Raw genomic sequence first — 15,133 nt, 5'->3', positions numbered from 1 at the left:
AAATCCTGTCGTTTCCATAGAAACGTTACTCGATTTAGAAGGAAATGTCTTAGAACACATAGTACTCGTATTTCATAGCGACGCAATTTCCGTGTGAATTCGTCAATGTTTGGGAGTGAGGGATGCAGTAAAGAAGGATTAGAGGATCAGAAATGAGATTGTCGTATCCCAAAAGAAAATCCTGTCGTTTCCATTGAAACGTTACTCGATTTAGAAGGAAATGTCTTAGAACACTTAGTACTCGTATTTCATAGCGACGCAATTTCCGTGTGAATTCGTCAATGTGTGGGAGTGAGGGATGCAGTAAAGAAGGATTAGTGGATCGGAAATGAGATTGTCGTATCCCAAAAGAAAATCCTGTGGTTTCCATAGAAACGTTACTCGATTAAGAAGGAAATGTCTTAGAACACATAGTACTCGTATTTCATAGCGACGGAATTTCCGTGTGAATTCGTCAATGTGTGGGAGTGAGGGATGCAGTAAAGAAGGATTAGTGGATCGGAAATGTGATTGTCGTATCCCAAAAGAAAATCCTGTCGTTTCCATAGAAACGTTACTCGATTTAGAAGGAAATGTCTTAGAACACATAGTACTCGTATTTCATAGCGACGCAATTTCCGTGTGAATTCGTCAATGTTTGGGAGTGAGGGATGCAGTAAAGAAGGATTAGTGGATCGGACATGAGATTGTCGTATCCCAAAAGAAAATCCTGTCGTTTCCATAGAAACGTTACTCGATTTAGAAGGAAATGTCTTAGAACACATAGTACTCGTATTTCATAGCGACGCAATTTCCGTGTGAATTCGTCAATGTTTTTGAGTGAGGGATGCAGTAAAGAAGGATTAGTGGATCGGAAATGTGATTGTCGTATCCCAAAAGAAAATCCTGTCGTTTCCATAGAAACGTTACTCGATTTAGAAGGAAATGTCTTAGAACACTTAGTACTCGTATTTCATAGCGACGCAATTTCCGTGTGAATTCGTCAATGTTTGGGAGTGAGGGAAGCAGTAAAGAAAGATTAGTGGATCGGAAATGAGATTGTCGTATCCCAAAAGAAAATCCTGTCGTTTCCATAGAAACGTTACTCGATTTAGAAGGAAATGTCTTAGAACACATAGTACTCGTATTTCATAGCGACGCAATTTCGCAATTTCCGTGTGAATTCGTCAATGTGTGGGAGTGAGGGATGCAGTAAAGAAGGATTAGTGGATCGGAAATGTGATTGTCGTATCCCAAAAGAAAATCCTGTCATTTCCATAGAAACGTTACTCGATTTAGAAGGAAATGTCTTAGAACACATAGTACTCGTATTTCATAGCGACGCAATTTCCGTGTGAATTCTTCAATGTGTGGGAGTGAGGGATGCAGTAAAGAAGGATTAGTGGATCGGAAATGAGATTGTCGTATCCCAAAAGAAAATCCTGTCGTTTCCATAGAAACGTTACTTGATTTAGAAGGAAATGTCTTAGAACACATAGTACTCGTATTTCATAGCAAAGCAATTTCCGTGTGAATTCGTCAATGTGTGGGAGTGAGGGATGCAGTAAAGAAGGATTAGTGGATCGGAAATGTGATTATCGTATCCTAAAGGAAAATCCTGTCGTTTCCATAGAAACGTTACTCGATTTAGAAGGAAATGTCTTAGAACACATAGTACTCGTATTTCATAGCGACGCAATTTCCGTGTGAATTCGCCAATGTGAGGGAGTGAGGTATGCAGTAAAGAAGGATTAGTGGATCGGAAATGTGATTGTCGTATCCCAAAAGAAAATCCTGTCGTTTCCATAGAAACGTTACTCGATTTAGAAGGAAATGTCTTAGAACACATAGTACTCGTATTTCATAGCGACGCAATTTGCGAGTGAATTCTTTAATGTGTGGGAGTGAGGGATGCAGTAAAGAAGGATTAGTGGATCGGAAATGAGATTGTCGTATCCCAAAAGAAAATCCTGTCGTATCCATAGAAACGTTTCTCGATTTACAAGGAAATGTCTTAGAACTCATAGTACTCGTATTTCATAGCGACGCAATTTGCGTGTGAATTCTTCAATGTGTGGGAGTGAGGGATGCAGTAAAGAAGGATTAGTGGATCGGAAATGAGATTGTCGTATCCCAAAAGAAAATCCTGTCGTATCCATAGAAACGTTACTCGATTTAGAAGGAAATGTCTTAGAACACACAATACTCGTATTTTGTAGCGACGGAATTTCCGTGTGAATTCGTCAATGTGTGGGAGTGAGGGATGCAGTAAAGAAGGATTAGTGGATCGGAAATGTGATTGTCGTATCCCAAAAGAAAATCCTGTCGTTTCCATAGAAACGTTACTCGATTTAGAAGGAAATGTCTTAGAACACATAGTACTCGTATTTCATAGCGAAGCAATTTCCGTGTGAATTCGTCAATGTGTGGGAGTGAGGGATGCAGTAAAGAAGGATTAGTGGATCGGAAATGTGATTGTCGTATCCCAAAAGAAAATCCTGTCGTTTCCATAGAAACGTTACTCGATTTAGAAGGAAATGTCTTAGAACACATAGTACTCGTATTTCATAGCGACGCAATTTGCGAGTGAATTCTTCAATGTGTGGGAGTGAGGGATGCAGTAAAGAAGGATTAGTGGATCGGAAATGAGATTGTCGTATCCCAAAAGAAAATCCTGTCGTTTCCATAGAAACGTTACTCGATTTAGAAGGAAATGTCTTAGAACACATAGTACTCGTATTTCATAGCGAAGCAATTTCCGTGTGAATTCGTCAATGTGTGGGAGTGGGGGATGCAGTAAAGAAGGATTAGTGGATCGGAAATGTGATTGTCGTATCCCAAAAGATAATCCTGTCGTTTCCATAGAAACGTTACTCGATTTACAAGGAAATGTCTTAGAACAGATATTACTCGTATTTCATAGCGACGCAATTTCCGTGTGAATTCTTCAATGTGTGGGAGTGAGGGAGGCAGTAAAGAAGGATTAGTGGATCGGAAATGAGATTGTCGTATCCCAAAAGAAAATCCTGTCGATTCCATAGAAACGTTACTCGATTTAGAAGGAAATGTCTTAGAACACATAATACTCGTATTTCGTAGCGACGGAATTTCCGTGTGAATTCGTCAATGTGTGGGAGTGAGGGATGCAGTAAAGAAGGATTAGTGGATCGGAAATGAGATTGTCGTATCCCAAAAGAAAATCCTGTCGTTTCCATAGAAACGTTACTCGATTTAGAAGGAAATGTCTTAGAACACATAGTACTCGTATTTCATACCGACGCAATTTCCGTGTGAATTCGTCAATGTGTGGGAGTGAGGGATGCAGTAAAGAAGGATTAGAGGATCGGAAATGTGATTGTCGTATCCCAAAAGAAAATCCTGTCGTTTCCATAGAAACGTTACTCGATTTAGAAGGAAATGTCTTAGAACACATAGTACTCGTATTTCATAGCGACGCAATTTCCGTGTGAATTCGTCAATGTTTGGGAGTGAGGGATGCAGTAAAGAAGGATTAGAGGATCAGAAATGAGATTGTCGTATCCCAAAAGAAAATCCTGTCGTTTCCATTGAAACGTTACTCGATTTAGAAGGAAATGTCTTAGAACACATAGTACTCGTATTTCATAGCGACGCAATTTCCGTGTGAATTCGTCAATGTGTGGGAGTGAGGGATGCAGTAAAGAAGGATTAGTGGATCGGAAATGAGATTGTCGTATCCCAAAAGAAAATCCTGTGGTTTCCATAGAAACGTTACTCGATTAAGAAGGAAATGTCTTAGAACACATAGTACTCGTATTTCATAGCGACGGAATTTCCGTGTGAATTCGTCAATGTGTGGGAGTGAGGGATGCAGTAAAGAAGGATTAGTGGATCGGAAATGTGATTGCCGTATCCCAAAAGAAAATCCTGTCGTTTCCATAGAAACGTTACTCGATTTAGAAGGAAATGTCTTAGAACACATAGTACTCGTGTATTTCATAGCGACGCAATTTCCGTGTGAATTCGTCAATGTTTGGGAGTGAGGGATGCAGTAAAGAAGGATTAGTGGATCGGAAATGAGATTGTCGTATCCCAAAAGAAAATCCTGTCGTTTCCATAGAAACGTTACTCGATTGAGAAGGAAATGTCTTAGAACACATAGTACTCGTATTTCATAGCGACGCAATTTCCGTGTGAATTCGTCAATATTTTTGAGTGAGGGATGCAGTAAAGAAGGATTAGTGGATCGGAAATGTGATTGTCGTATCCCAAAAGAAAATCCTGTCGTTTCCATAGAAACGTTACTCGATTTAGAAGGAAATGTCTTAGAACACTTAGTACTCGTATTTCATAGCGACGCAATTTCCGTGTGAATTCGTCAATGTTTGGGAGTGAGGGAAGCAGTAAAGAAAGATTAGTGGATCGGAAATGAGATTGTCGTATCCCAAAAGAAAATCCTGTCGTTTCCATAGAAACGTTACTCGATTTAGAAGGAAATGTCTTAGAACACATAGTACTCGTATTTCATAGCGACGCAATTTCGCAATTTCCGTGTGAATTCGTCAATGTGTGGGAGTGAGGGATGCAGTAAAGAAGGATTAGTGGATCGGAAATGTGATTGTCGTATCCCAAAAGAAAATCCTGTCATTTCCATAGAAACGTTACTCGATTTAGAAGGAAATGTCTTAGAACACACAATACTCGTATTTTGTAGCGACGGAATTTCCGTGTGAATTCGTCAATGTGTGGGAGTGAGGGATGCAGTAAAGAAGGATTAGTGGATCGGAAATGTGATTGTCGTATCCCAAAAGAAAATCCTGTCGTTTCCATAGAAACGTTACTCGATTTAGAAGGAAATGTCTTAGAACACATAGTACTCGTATTTCATAGCGAAGCAATTTCCGTGTGAATTCGTCAATGTGTGGGAGTGAGGGATGCAGTAAAGAAGGATTAGTGGATCGGAAATGTGATTGTCGTATCCCAAAAGAAAATCCTGTCGTTTCCATAGAAACGTTACTCGATTTAGAAGGAAATGTCTTAGAACACATAGTACTCGTATTTCATAGCGACGCAATTTGCGAGTGAATTCTTCAATGTGTGGGAGTGAGGGATGCAGTAAAGAAGGATTAGTGGATCGGAAATGAGATTGTCGTATCCCAAAAGAAAATCCTGTCGTTTCCATAGAAACGTTACTCGATTTAGAAGGAAATGTCTTAGAACACATAGTACTCGTATTTCATAGCGAAGCAATTTCCGTGTGAATTCGTCAATGTGTGGGAGTGGGGGATGCAGTAAAGAAGGATTAGTGGATCGGAAATGTGATTGTCGTATCCCAAAAGATAATCCTGTCGTTTCCATAGAAACGTTACTCGATTTACAAGGAAATGTCTTAGAACAGATATTACTCGTATTTCATAGCGACGCAATTTCCGTGTGAATTCTTCAATGTGTGGGAGTGAGGGAGGCAGTAAAGAAGGATTAGTGGATCGGAAATGAGATTGTCGTATCCCAAAAGAAAATCCTGTCGATTCCATAGAAACGTTACTCGATTTAGAAGGAAATGTCTTAGAACACATAATACTCGTATTTCGTAGCGACGGAATTTCCGTGTGAATTCGTCAATGTGTGGGAGTGAGGGATGCAGTAAAGAAGGATTAGTGGATCGGAAATGAGATTGTCGTATCCCAAAAGAAAATCCTGTCGTTTCCATAGAAACGTTACTCGATTTAGAAGGAAATGTCTTAGAACACATAGTACTCGTATTTCATACCGACGCAATTTCCGTGTGAATTCGTCAATGTGTGGGAGTGAGGGATGCAGTAAAGAAGGATTAGAGGATCGGAAATGTGATTGTCGTATCCCAAAAGAAAATCCTGTCGTTTCCATAGAAACGTTACTCGATTTAGAAGGAAATGTCTTAGAACACATAGTACTCGTATTTCATAGCGACGCAATTTCCGTGTGAATTCGTCAATGTTTGGGAGTGAGGGATGCAGTAAAGAAGGATTAGAGGATCAGAAATGAGATTGTCGTATCCCAAAAGAAAATCCTGTCGTTTCCATTGAAACGTTACTCGATTTAGAAGGAAATGTCTTAGAACACATAGTACTCGTATTTCATAGCGACGCAATTTCCGTGTGAATTCGTCAATGTGTGGGAGTGAGGGATGCAGTAAAGAAGGATTAGTGGATCGGAAATGAGATTGTCGTATCCCAAAAGAAAATCCTGTGGTTTCCATAGAAACGTTACTCGATTAAGAAGGAAATGTCTTAGAACACATAGTACTCGTATTTCATAGCGACGGAATTTCCGTGTGAATTCGTCAATGTGTGGGAGTGAGGGATGCAGTAAAGAAGGATTAGTGGATCGGAAATGTGATTGCCGTATCCCAAAAGAAAATCCTGTCGTTTCCATAGAAACGTTACTCGATTTAGAAGGAAATGTCTTAGAACACATAGTACTCGTATTTCATAGCGACGCAATTTCCGTGTGAATTCGTCAATGTTTGGGAGTGAGGGATGCAGTAAAGAAGGATTAGTGGATCGGAAATGAGATTGTCGTATCCCAAAAGAAAATCCTGTCGTTTCCATAGAAACGTTACTCGATTGAGAAGGAAATGTCTTAGAACACATAGTACTCGTATTTCATAGCGACGCAATTTCCGTGTGAATTCGTCAATATTTTTGAGTGAGGGATGCAGTAAAGAAGGATTAGTGGATCGGAAATGTGATTGTCGTATCCCAAAAGAAAATCCTGTCGTTTCCATAGAAACGTTACTCGATTTAGAAGGAAATGTCTTAGAACACTTAGTACTCGTATTTCATAGCGACGCAATTTCCGTGTGAATTCGTCAATGTTTGGGAGTGAGGGAAGCAGTAAAGAAAGATTAGTGGATCGGAAATGAGATTGTCGTATCCCAAAAGAAAATCCTGTCGTTTCCATAGAAACGTTACTCGATTTAGAAGGAAATGTCTTAGAACACATAGTACTCGAATTTCATAGCGACGCAATTTCGCAATTTCCGTGTGAATTCGTCAATGTGTGGGAGTGAGGGATGCAGTAAAGAAGGATTAGTGGATCGGAAATGTGATTGTCGTATCCCAAAAGAAAATCCTGTCATTTCCATAGAAACGTTACTCGATTTACAAGGAAATGTCTTAGAACAGATATTACTCGTATTTCATAGCGACGCAATTTCCGTGTGAATTCTTCAATGTGTGGGAGTGAGGGATGCAGTAAAGAAGGATTAGTGGATCGGAAATGAGATTGTCGTATCCCAAAAGAAAATCCTGTCGTGTCCATAGAAACGTTACTCGATTTAGAAGGAAACGTCTTAGAACACATAATACTCGTATTTCGTAGCGACGGAATTTCCGTGTGAATTCGTCAATGTGTGGGAGTGAGGGATACAGTAAAGAAGGATTAGTGGATCGGAAATGAGATTGTCGTATCCCAAAAGAAGATCCTGTCGTTTCCATAGAAACGTTACTCGATTTAGAAGGAAATGTCTTAGAACACATAGTACTCGTATTTCATACCAACGCAATTTCTGTGTGAAGTCGTCAATGTGTGGGAGTGAGGGATGCAGTAAAGAAGGATTAGTGGATCGGAAATGTGATTGTTTTATCCCAAAAGAAAATCCTGTCGTTTCAATAGAAACGTTACTCGATTTAGAAGGAAATGTCTTAGAACACATAGTACTCGTATTTCATAGCGAAGCAATAACCGTGTGAATTCGTCAATGTGTGAGAGTGAGGGATGCAGTAAAGAGGGATTAGTGGATCGGAAATGAGATTGTCGTATCCCAAAAGAAAATCCTGTCGTTTCCATAGAAACGTTACTCGATGTAGAAAGAAATGTCTTAGAACACATAGTACTCGTATTTCATACCGACACAATTTCCGTGTGAATTCGTCAATGTGTGGGAGTGAGGGATGCAGTAAAGAAGGATTAGTGGATCGGAAATGTGATTGTCGTATCCCAAAAGAAAATCCTGTCGTTTCCATAGAAACGTTACTCGATTTAGGAGGAAATGTCTTAGAACACATAGTACTCGTATTGCATAGCGACGCAATTTCCGTGTGAATTCGTCAATGTTTGGGAGTGAGGGATGCAGTAAAGAAGGATTAGTGGATCGGAAATGTGATTGTCGTATCCCAAATGAAAATCCTGTCGTTTCCACAGAAACGTTACTCGATTTAGAAGGAAATGTCTTAGAACACATAGTACTCGTATTTCATAGCGACGCAATTTCCGTGTGAATTCGTCAATGTTTGGGAGTGAGGGATGCAGTAAAGAAAGATTAGTGGATCGGAAATGAGATTGTCGTATCCCAAAAGAAAATCCTGTCGTTTCCATAGAAACGTTACTCGATTTAGAAGGAAATGTCTTAGAACACATAGTACTCGTATTTCACACCGACGCAATTTCCGTGTGAATTCGTCAATGTGTGGGAGTGAGGGATGCAGTAAAGAAGGACTAGTGGATCGGAAATGTGATTGTCGTATCCCAAAAGAAAATCCTGTCGTTTCCATAGAAACGTTACTCGATTTAGAATGAAATGTCTTAGAACACATAGTACTCGTATTTTATAGCGACGCAATTTCCGTGTGAATTCGTCAATGTTTGGGAGTGAGGGATGCAGTAAAGAAGGATTAGTGGATCGGAAATGAGATTGTCGTATCCCAAAAGAAAATCCTGTCGTTTCCATAGAAACGTTACTCGATTTAGAAGGAAATGTCTTAGAACACATAGTACTCGTATTTCATAGCGAAGCAATTTCCGTGTGAATTCGTCAATGTGTGGGAGTGAGGGATGCAGTAAAGAAGGATTAGTGGATCGGAAATGTGATTGTCGTATCCCAAAAGAAAATCCTGTCATTTCCATAGAAACGTTACTCGATATTCAAGGAAATGTCTTAGAACAGATATTACTCGTATTTCATAGCGACGCAATTTCCGTGTGAATTCTTCAATGTGTGGGAGTGAGGGATGCAGTAAAGAAGGATTAGTGGATCGGAAATGAGATTGTCGTATCCCAAAAGAAAATCCTGTCGTTTCCATCGAAACGTTACTCGATTTAGAAGGAAATGTCTTAGAACACATAATACTCGTATTTCGTAGCGACGGAATTTCCGTGTGAATTCGTCAATGTGTGGGAGTGAGGGATGCAGTAAAGATGGATTAGTGGATCGGAAATGAGATTGTCGTATCCCAAGAGAAAATACTGTCGTTTCCATAGAAACGTTACTCGATTTAGAAGGAAATGTCTTAGAACACATAGTACTCGTATTTCATACCAACGCAATTTCCCTGTGAAGTCGTCAATGTGTGGGAGTGAGGGATGCAGTAAAGAAGGATTAGTGGATCGGAAATGTGATTGTCGTATCCCAAAAGAGAATCCTGTCGTTTCAATAGAAACGTTACTCGATTTAGAAGCAAATGTCTTAGAACACATAGTACTCGTATTTCATAGCGACGCAATAACCGTGTGAATTCGTCAATGTGTGGGAGTGAGGGATGCAGTAAAGAAGGATTAGTGGATCGGAAATGAGATTGTCGTATCCCAAAAGAAAATCCTGTCGTTTCCATAGAAACGTTACTCGATGTAGAAGGAAATGTCTTAGAACACATAGTACTCGTATTTCATACCGACACAATTTCCGTGTGAATTCGTCAATGTGTGGGAGTGAGGGATGCAGTAAAGAAGGATTAGTGGATCGGAAATGTGATGCTCGTATCCCAAAAGAAAATCCTGGCGTTTCCATAGAAACGTTACTCGATTTAGAAGGAAATGTCTTAGAACACATAGTACTCGTATTTCATAGCGACGCAATTTCCGTGTGAATTCGTCAATGTTTGGGAGTGAGGGATGCAGTAAAGAAGGATTAGTGGATCGGTAATGAAATTGTCGTATCCCAAAAGAAAATCCTGTCGTTTCCACAGAAGCGTTACTCGATTTAGAAGGAAATGTCTTAGAACACATAATACGCGTATTTCGTAGCGACGGAATTTCCGTGTGAATTCGTCAATGTGTGTGAGTGAGGGATGCAGTAAAGAAGGATTAATGGATCGGAAATGTGATTGTCGTATCCCAAAAGAAAATCCTGTCGTGTCCATAGAAACGTTACTCGATTTAGAAGGAAATGTCTTAGAACACATAGTACTCGTATTTCATAGCGACGCAAATTCCGTGTGAATTCGTCAATGTGTGGGAGTGAGGGATGCAGTAAAGAAGGATTAGTGGATTGGAAATGTGATTCTCGTATCCCAAAAGAAAATCCTGTCGTTTCCATAGAAATGTTACTCGATTTACAAGGAAATGTCTTAGAACACATAGTACTCGTATTTCATAGCGACGCAATTTCCGTGTGAATTCTTCAATGTTTGGGAGTGAGGGATGCAGTAAAGAAGGATTAGTGGTTCGGAAATGAGATTGTCGTATCCCAAAAGACAATCCTGTCGTTTCCATAGAAACGTTACTCGACTTAGAAGGAAATGTCTTAGAACACAAAGTACTCGTATTTCATAGCGAAGCAATTTCCGTGTGAATTCGTCAATGTTTGGGAGTGAGGGATGCAGTAAAGAAGGATTAGTGGATCGGAAATGTGATTGTCGTATCCCAAAAGAAAATCCTGTCGTTTCCATAGAAACGTTACTCGATTTAGAAGGAAATGTCTTAGAACACATAGTACTCGTATTTCATAGCGACGCAATTTCCGTGTGAATTCGTCAATGTGTGGGAGTGAGGGATGCAGTAAAGAAGGATTAGTGGATCGGAAATGTGATTGTCGTATCCCAAAAGAAAATCCTGTCATTTCCATAGAAACGTTACTCGATTTACAAGGAAATGTCTTAGAACAGATATTACTCGTATTTCATAGCGACGCAATTTCCGTGTGAATTCTTCAATGTGTGGGAGTGAGGGATGCAGTAAAGAAGGATTAGTGGATCGGAAATGAGATTGTCGTATCCCAAAAGAAAATCCTGTCGTGTCCATAGAAACGTTACTCGATTTAGAAGGAAACGTCTTAGAACACATAATACTCGTATTTCGTAGCGACGGAATTTCCGTGTGAATTCGTCAATGTGTGGGAGTGAGGGATACAGTAAAGAAGGATTAGTGGATCGGAAATGAGATTGTCGTATCCCAAAAGAAAATCCTGTCGTTTCCATAGAAACGTTACTCGATTTAGAAGGAAATGTCTTAGAACACATAGTACTCGTATTTCATACCAACGCAATTTCTGTGTGAAGTCGTCAATGTGTGGGAGTGAGGGATGCAGTAAAGAAGGATTAGTGGATCGGAAATGTGATTGTTTTATCCCAAAAGAAAATCCTGTCGTTTCAATAGAAACGTTACTCGATTTAGAAGGAAATGTCTTAGAACACATAGTACTCGTATTTCATAGCGAAGCAATAACCGTGTGAAATCGTCAATGTGTGAGAGTGAGGGATGCAGTAAAGAGGGATTAGTGGATCGGAAATGAGATTGTCGTATCCCAAAAGAAAATCCTGTCGTTTCCATAGAAACGTTACTCGATGTAGAAGGAAATGTCTTAGAACACATAGTACTCGTATTTCAAACCGACACAATTTCCGTGTGAATTCGTCAATGTGTGGGAGTGAGGGATGCAGTAAAGAAGGATTAGTGGATCGGAAATGTGATTGTCGTATCCCAAAAGAAAATCCTGTCGTTTCCATAGAAACGTTACTCGATTTAGAAGGAAATGTCTTAGAACACATAGTACTCGTATTGCATAGCGACGCAATTTCCGTGTGAATTCGTCAATGTTTGGGAGTGAGGGATGCAGTAAAGAAGGATTAGTGGATCGGAAATGTGATTGTCGTATCCCAAATGAAAATCCTGTCGTTTCCACAGAAACGTTACTCGATTTAGAAGGAAATGTCTTAGAACACATAGTACTCGTATTTCATAGCGACGCAATTTCCGTGTGAATTCGTCAATGTTTGGGAGTGAGGGATGCAGTAAAGAAAGATTAGTGGATCGGAAATGAGATTGTCGTATCCCAAAAGAAAATCCTGTCGTTTCCATAGAAACGTTACTCGATTTAGAAGGAAATGTCTTAGAACACATAGTACTCGTATTTCACACCGACGCAATTTCCGTGTGAATTCGTCAATGTGTGGGAGTGAGGGATGCAGTAAAGAAGGACTAGTGGATCGGAAATGTGATTGTCGTATCCCAAAAGAAAATCCTGTCGTTTCCATAGAAACGTTACTCGATTTAGAATGAAATGTCTTAGAACACATAGTACTCGTATTTTATAGCGACGCAATTTCCGTGTGAATTCGTCAATGTTTGGGAGTGAGGGATGCAGTAAAGAAGGATTAGTGGATCGGAAATGAGATTGTCGTATCCCAAAAGAAAATCCTGTCGTTTCCATAGAAACGTTACTCGATTTAGAAGGAAATGTCTTAGAACACATAGTACTCGTATTTCACAGCGAAGCAATTTCCGTGTGAATTCGTCAATGTGTGGGAGTGAGGGATGCAGTAAAGAAGGATTAGTGGATCGGAAATGTGATTGTCGTATCCCAAAAGAAAATCCTGTCATTTCCATAGAAACGTTACTCGATATTCAAGGAAATGTCTTAGAACAGATATTACTCGTATTTCATAGCGACGCAATTTCCGTGTGAATTCTTCAATGTGTGGGAGTGAGGGATGCAGTAAAGAAGGATTAGTGGATCGGAAATGAGATTGTCGTATCCCAAAAGAAAATCCTGTCGTTTCCATCGAAACGTTACTCGATTTAGAAGGAAATGTCTTAGAACACATAATACTCGTATTTCGTAGCGACGGAATTTCCGTGTGAATTCGTCAATGTGTGGGAGTGAGGGATGCAGTAAAGATGGATTAGTGGATCGGAAATGAGATTGTCGTATCCCAAGAGAAAATACTGTCGTTTCCATAGAAACGTTACTCGATTTAGAAGGAAATGTCTTAGAACACATAGTACTCGTATTTCATACCAACGCAATTTCCCTGTGAAGTCGTCAATGTGTGGGAGTGAGGGATGCAGTAAAGAAGGATTAGTGGATCGGAAATGTGATTGTCGTATCCCAAAAGAGAATCCTGTCGTTTCAATAGAAACGTTACTCGATTTAGAAGCAAATGTCTTAGAACACATAGTACTCGTATTTCATAGCGACGCAATAACCGTGTGAATTCGTCAATGTGTGGGAGTGAGGGATGCAGTAAAGAAGGATTAGTGGATCGGAAATGAGATTGTCGTATCCCAAAAGAAAATCCTGTCGTTTCCATAGAAACGTTACTCGATGTAGAAGGAAATGTCTTAGAACACATAGTACTCGTATTTCATACCGACACAATTTCCGTGTGAATTCGTCAATGTGTGGGAGTGAGGGATGCAGTAAAGAAGGATTAGTGGATCGGAAATGTGATGGTCGTATCCCAAAAGAAAATCCTGTCGTTTCCATAGAAACGTTACTCGATTTAGAAGGAAATGTCTTAGAACACATAGTACTCGTATTTCATAGCGACGCAATTTCCGTGTGAATTCGTCAATGTTTGGGAGTGAGGGATGCAGTAAAGAAGGATTAGTGGATCGGTAATGAAATTGTCGTATCCCAAAAGATAATCCTGTCGTTTCCACAGAAGCGTTACTCGATTTAGAAGGAAATGTCTTAGAACACATAATACGCGTATTTCGTAGCGACGGAATTTCCGTGTGAATTCGTCAATGTGTGTGAGTGAGGGATGCAGTAAAGAAGGATTAATGGATCGGAAATGTGATTGTCGTATCCCAAAAGAAAATCCTGTCGTGTCCATAGAAACGTTACTCGATTTAGAAGGAAATGTCTTAGAACACATAGTACTCGTATTTCATAGCGACGCAAATTCCGTGTGAATTCGTCAATGTGTGGGAGTGAGGGATGCAGTAAAGAAGGATTAGTGGATTGGAAATGTGATTCTCGTATCCCAAAAGAAAATCCTGTCGTTTCCATAGAAATGTTACTCGATTTACAAGGAAATGTCTTAGAACACATAGTACTCGTATTTCATAGCGACGCAATTTCCGTGTGAATTCTTCAATGTTTGGGAGTGAGGGATGCAGTAAAGAAGGATTAGTGATTCGGAAATGAGATTGTCGTATCCCAAAAGACAATCCTGTCGTTTCCATAGAAACGTTACTCGACTTAGAAGGAAATGTCTTAGAACACAAAGTACTCGTATTTCATAGCGAAGCAATTTCCGTGTGAATTCGTCAATGTTTGGGAGTGAGGGATGCAGTAAAGAAGGATTAGTGGATCGGAAATGTGATTGTCGTATCCCAAAAGAAAATCCTGTCGTTTCCATAGAAACGTTACTCGATTTAGAAGGAAATGTCTTAGAACACATAGTACTCGTATTTCATAGCGACGCAATTTCCGTGTGAATTCGTCAATGTGTGGGAGTGAGGGATGCAGTAAAGAAGGATTAGTGGATCGGAAATGTGATTGTCGTATCCCAAAAGAAAATCCTGTCGTTTCCATAGAAACGTTACTCGTTTTACAAGGAAATGTCTTAGAACACATAGTACTCGTATTTCATACCGACACAATTTCCGTTTGAATTCGTCAATGTGTGGGAGTGAGGAATGCAGTAAAGAAGGATTAGTGGATCGGAAATGTGATTGTCGTATCCCAAAAGAAAATCCTGTCGTTTCCATAGAAACGTTACTCGATTTAGAAGGAAATGTCTTAGAACACATAGTACTCGTATTTCATAGCGACGCAATTTCCGTGTGAATTCGTCAATGTTTGGGAGTGAGGGATGCAGTAAAGAAGGATTAGTGGATCGGAAATGAGATTGTCGTATCCCAAAAGAAAATCCTGTCGTTTCCATAGAAACGTTACTCGATTTAGAAGGAAATGTCTTACAACGCATAGTACTCGTATTTCATAGCTACGCAATTTCCGTGTGAATTCGTCAATGTGTGGGAGTGAGGGATGCAGTAAAGAAGGATTAGTGGATCGGAAATGCGATTGTCGTATCCCAAAAGAAAATCCTGTCGTTTCCATAGAAACGTTACTCGATTTAGAAGGAAATGTCTTAGAACACATAGTACTCGTATTTCATAGCGACGCAATTTCCGTGTGAATTCTTCAATGTGTGGGAGTGAGGGATGCAGTAAAGAAGGATTAGTGGAT

This window comes from Schistocerca piceifrons, chromosome 5 (assembly GCF_021461385.2).
Source record: "Schistocerca piceifrons isolate TAMUIC-IGC-003096 chromosome 5, iqSchPice1.1, whole genome shotgun sequence".
NCBI lineage: Eukaryota > Metazoa > Arthropoda > Insecta > Orthoptera > Acrididae > Schistocerca > Schistocerca piceifrons.
The sequence above is the reverse complement of the archived record's forward strand: the minus strand, read 5'-3'. Positions refer to the sequence as shown.